General features: G+C 44.3%; 1 pseudogene; it reads right to left on the bottom strand.

Annotated features, from left to right (window-relative positions):
* Positions 1-702: 702 nt before the first annotated feature.
* LOC142457204 (tubulin delta chain pseudogene) lies at positions 703-5,234 on the bottom strand (annotated as a pseudogene).
* Between the last annotated feature and the right edge of the window lie 642 nt (positions 5,235-5,876).

The raw sequence follows: 5,876 nt of genomic DNA on the forward strand, positions 1-5,876 counted from the left end.
TCTTTCGCTGTTAAAAAGGCACAACAAGGCATTGAGTGAGATGGAGAAGAAAAGAGGAATCTACGTAGCCCTCCTGATACCCAATTCAGTTTCCACCAGAGAGGACAGCCCTAAGAAATACATGATGTATATTTATTATAAAAATCCTGACATTCATTTCTTAAATAGTTGCTTAAGTGGGAAAAAAATCTTACTTTAAAAAAAACAAAACTTATTTTTATGACTTTTTACTTTTAAATGTTCGTTGTAGCTTTTGACAACAGCTCCCTCTGCTGGCTCAAAGCGTGCACTTCAAAGATAAATACATTTGTATTTACGTACGCAACTGGAATTTCTTAGCTTAACATTTTGCAGCAGAGGTTTACTTTATATTGAATGAATTTTCTTTTTCAGAAAAGACGGAAGATTTAGGAATATGAGGGCAAGTGGAATATTCTTTTTCCTTGGCTACTCCAGACACGAGTCTCAACAGCTCAGCAAGGGTTTCTAATATTCTTTGTAAAAGAACCAATTTTTCCCCTAAAAATGAAAAGTAAGTAGAAGATGTTTTCATTGAAAACATTATTTTGTAATATAAAGATGTCCCTCCTTTCCTTTGGGTCTAGTGTGCACAACGAAACCAGCATTCCACTGTTACTTTAACAAATAAGACGTTGAAACCCTTACAGAAATGATATTAACAATAATTATTTTAGTCCCAAAACACTCTTGTTCAAGATCAGAGGTTACAGTGACTGGAAATGACCTGCTCTAACAAAGAGAAAGTGTCCAAGAAGTCCTCTTCTTCAATTCCAAATTTTGTGTATTGATGGATGTAGGCTTTTGAAGCAAACACATTCCACGCTTTGCCGACAATCAGATCAAGTGGCTTGACTACGAACTGGCTGTTGCTGACCAATGTGGCAGACTTCTCATACTTGTTGAAGGCTCGTTGAGTTTTCCATACATTAAAAGCATCAACAGGTGCTAACCAGGAAGTATAGAGGGCTGGATCTTTCAATCCCCCCAGATCTGCACTTTGCACATCTTTGCCACGAAGGATGACCAAGTTAGCAATAGAAGTGTTCAAATGAAGCTCCCTGGTGAAAGGTGTTTTGCCAAGAGGAGGCAGTCCTGATACAGGTGGCCGTACTTGCCAGTTGATACCTTCTTCCACGTTTGCATTAGAAATGAGCATCTGTCTCAAATGCTTGAGGAGGCCTGCCCAAGTAAATGTGCTGTATGCCAGTGGGTTCTCAGACATCTGAGGAATGGTCCGCACACCCAGCATCTTGAATTCAGGGTGGGGAACAAGATTCTCCATTAAGTCTCCCAATTTTTTTTCCGGCTGACAGATGTTTATTACCGCCTTGGCACAGTCACTGATGGACGGGGACACACAGACAAGGCGGGCAAGGGCACCCGACCCTCCCCCCCCCCTCAGCCCCCAGGGTGCTTGCACTCAGGCTGAGTGGGGGTGGGGACTCACAGGAGGGACAGCCCTCTGAGGGACCCAATCAACCAAGGAAGTCGTTGGCAGGGTCAGAACACCCACACAGTCAGATGAGGCACAGTTTACAGAGCAGCAAGTTCAAAGCCAACCAGCGCAAAGAGGAGTCCCTCTCTGATCCTGGCTTAGCCACCACAAACATTTGCTGGCCAGGCGCCTCTCCACACAGCGGCAGCAGCGGCTCACCTCGCCTCCAGACTGTCCCTGGCCACCAGGTGTGGCTCAAGAACTGATGCCTCGGCCAGCTGGGGTAGGACAATCTCACAGCAGGTGACCGGGCAGGTCACCTGGGAGACTTGTGTAAGTGGAGAGCTGAACTTGGTCTGCACCCTCACGGACTCCCGGGTGGACACACTGAGTAGCAAGCACCAAGGTGACAGCACAAGAATTCCCTGGGGGCTTTGGGGGTGTGGACATCGCAGCACTAGGGAATATCCCAGGCCAGCTGTCATCTCGGGAACAGGTGAAGTGGGGGAGGGGAAGGGGACCAGCCATCAGGGCTCTTGCTGGACCAGGGGATCTGATATAGGATGAACCACCGCCGTCGGTAGCCATCAGAGGCAGGCAGAGGGAGCTGGAGGTGCCAATTGTCTGAGGGGCCCTGATCTAATCGCTATGACAATTTAATTCTCTACCAGAAGAGGGGCTCTGTAGTGAAGCGTTTGGCTACCAACCAAAAGGGGGCTGGCTGGAGCCCACCCAGCGGCAATCAGCTTCCATAAAGATTTGAGCCAAGAAAACCCTAGGGGGCAACTCTGTCCCAAGGGGCCACTAGGGGTCAGAATCATCTGGACAGCATCTAAGAACAGGAACACGATGGACAGGGGTGTACCTGCATGTTAATTCCTATAAACGAACAGGAAACAGTAAAGCTTGATGAACACCTTCCTGGCCTGTAGAGCACCCAGCATGACATCCTTTCAACAAAACTCTAATTGGGTGACCGAATATCCCTTGTTATCGGATGTATACATAACCTTCTCCCTGGGGAACGGACAACAGAAAAGTGGGTGAAGGGAGACATCAGACAGTGTAAGACATGACAAAATAATAATTTATAAATTATCAAGGGTTCATGGGGGAGGGGGGATGGGCAGGGAGGGGAAAATGAGCTGATGCCAGGGGCTTAGCAAATGTTTTGAGAATGATGAGGGTAATGAACGTACAGATGTGCTTGACACAACTGATATATAGATGGATTATGATAAGAGTTGTATGAACCCCTAATAAAATGATTTTTAAAAAGAAAGGAAGAAAGGTTTGAAATCGCCAGTCACTGCGAGGGAGACAGAGGAAGCCTTCTATGCCCGTAAAGAGTCTTGTCTTACAGGGTCGCGGCGAGTCAGAGTTGACCAGATAGCAGTTACTGAGACTGGGTGCAAGAACAAGCTGGCTGGGAGAAAGTGACAAATCCTGAAAAAAGAATCCCTGCCTGGTCCATGTTGGAAAACATTTCCTTCTATTGAGATAGAAGAGAAGGGGCGGGGGGTGGGGGGTGGGGAGGAATCAGCCTAAAATGAAACACATTGATCTAATTCCACCATGTGAAATTTTAAAATGTGAAGTGTAAAATAAACTTTCTCAAAATATGTACCCCTGGACACATTGTCTGATCAAATACATTTGGAATTTCTGGATTAAAAAAGACTTAATTGATCCATGGGTCCTGCTGCTCCTAGGATGCCTCATTTTAATATGTATGTATATTTTGTTTCATTGTTTTCCTTTTTTTTCTTGCAGAAAAGTATACATATCTTCACCAAGCATCCAGCAGGAAGAAATTACAGAAGACAAAGAGCTTTGCCCATATTCCATATTATTAAAAGGCAGGAATTTAAGGTTTATTGAGTGAAGGGGTCTTGATGCCAGCCTCTGTAACTTCTTCTCAGTACCTGCTGAGCATAACGTAACCCCTCACCTTCTCAAAACCTCTCACAGACACCTTTCCTTTTATTCCCGTTGTAACAAAAATCCTCCTTTATAAAATACAGTTAGCCTAAGGGCGCTTCCTTAGGGTCTCTATGAAACTTTTGTAACTTGCTACATTGCTCAGAAGTAGGCAGGTTGCACGTGGATGGCCAAGTAAAAGGGTCCATAATACTGGGAGTTTTCTCTTAGTTACCAGACTATGAGTGATTAAAATGTAGACCCTGCTACGTAGTTAGTCAATGAAGACTTCCCAAGACTGGCCCAGGGCTCACAGGACCCTCTTGCTCTGTATGTTTTCTCCTGGGCAACAGTTGTTTCACGTGAATGACCTGAAACCCCAGGCAATATAAAGTATCTACATGCGACTCCTCAAAGTGTAAATTCCAAAGCCAAAAGTATGTATGAGGGGTATCCCCAAGAAAAAACCAACAGTACACATCCCATTAACCCCCTCGTCTCCCAACCCCCTCCCTCTGGCTCCTGTGAGCAACTCCTTCTGAATTAGTACAGGCACTGGCCTCACCTGGGAAGGTTCTCACTGGTCACAGTGAATTTTTTCTCTAAAAGCAGTTTCACTTGAACTTCATTTTTTTGTGATGGCCAATTTAAGAGAACAGCATGCAGCTCTGAAATCCCCTCCCCCCCCCCCCGCTGAGGAAAAATGCCACAGAAACTGTTGTGATGTTGAACACAGCTTACAAGGACAGCGCTATGGGTGTGTGTGTGAAGTGTACAAGTGGTTTTCTCATTTCAAAAAAGATGAAATGTCCATTGATAACAAACCTTGTTTGGAAGGCCTGTCACCTTCCCCAACGGACAAAAATGTAGACTCCTGGTGCATTTGGAGTTCATTCCACCAGGTCAGACTGTTAATTAAGCTTTCTATGGGGGAAAAGATTGTGTAACAGTGCAACAAAAAAAGTCCTGATTTGTGACAGACGGGGGCTGGTTTTGCAACCATGACAATGCACCTGCTCAGGTAGCTATCTCAGTGCACCAGTTTGTGGAAAAAGCCAGCATGCCTCTCTTGCCCCACGGACCTTAATCACCTGACCTTGCTCTGTGTGACTTCTTTTTGTTTCCATGAATGAAGACGAACATGAAAAGCCAGTGACTTGATGAACGTAGACATGAAGAGAAAAACGAGGGAGGTGCTGTTAGCCATCTAAACAGTTGAGTTTGAAAAATGTTTCCAAGAATGGAATTGCAGATTTGACAAATGTATTAAGTGTAAGCTTGTTTTGTTAAAAAATTTAAATACAGAGTTTGAAAATAATTTTTTGTTTTGTTTTTGCATACCCTCTTATATTCTCTCTGTATTCTGATTTCAAGCATAATACCACAAAGACATTCTATTTTGGACTGCTGTGGTTTCCTCACTGGGATACATTTGAAATCAAAACTTTCCTTTCTTCCTTTGACTTGGAGAGGGTAAATTGGCTGCACCCCTGCAGGAGAAAAACAACAACAACAACAACACACCAGCATTTCCGGTTGCATTCCTTTGACTGCTGTAAGACAGAAAAGTTTTTCCTATTATAATACAACTTTTGAATTCCCAGATATCAGGAGTAAACAGAATTAAGAAAATAGAACTACCTTAGGGAAGCTGTGAGATATATATGAATCAGAAACCACAAAATGAAACCTGCTCTGAAGCCATCTGCACCTGCTTCAGTATCTAAATCCTGGGTGGTCCTGTGCACCCCTTGCTGCCCAGCCATCCTCCCTGCAGGGTGGGTTGGTGTCTGGCTCTCAGACTTCCTCTCACTATGTACCTTGCACAGTAACACATGACCATGTCCTCAGCAGTCATGGAGCTCAGCTTCAGGAATAACTGAGTATTTGATGTGTCTGTAGTGATGGAGAGTTGGTTTTTGAAGGGCAGGTTATAATTTGTATTACCATCATAGCATATGAGTCCCACCCACTGAAGTCCCTTCCCAAAAGTGGCAGATGCAGGGCCAGCAGTGACTACTGGTGATGGAGAACCCAGAGACACTGCAGGTGGATTTGTACCCTAGTGCCTGAAGAATAAGTTGCATGTGAGTGATCCTTGCCATTATAAATAGAGAGGGACTGAAGTCAATCTCCCTGGTTTCTTCTGAGGCCACTGTAGAGTAATTATTTTGAATTTATCTGCCTGTTAGTCTGTGATGGAGAAAACCTGATCTCAGCGGTGTGAGGAAAATGTAAAAGGAAAGCAAAGTATGTCTAAGCCCAAAGTTCTCTTGTGTCAGCCCTTCATTGCTCTTTACCTGTCTTGGGCTCCAGAATATTCTGTTGTCTGTAAGTTAACAGGATGTAATTCTCTGAAAGGATCAGGGAATTTTCATTCCCTCACACTTTCCAAAATTCTTTTTTTCCTTTATCTTCAGACACCCTTTAAGCTACATCCTTAAATTCCTTGTGTTGCACGGTGGTAACAGAGAGGCCCCATATTGCACTGTCACTGTTG

This window comes from Tenrec ecaudatus, chromosome 9 (genome assembly GCF_050624435.1).
Source record: "Tenrec ecaudatus isolate mTenEca1 chromosome 9, mTenEca1.hap1, whole genome shotgun sequence".
Taxonomy (NCBI): domain Eukaryota; kingdom Metazoa; phylum Chordata; class Mammalia; order Afrosoricida; family Tenrecidae; genus Tenrec; species Tenrec ecaudatus.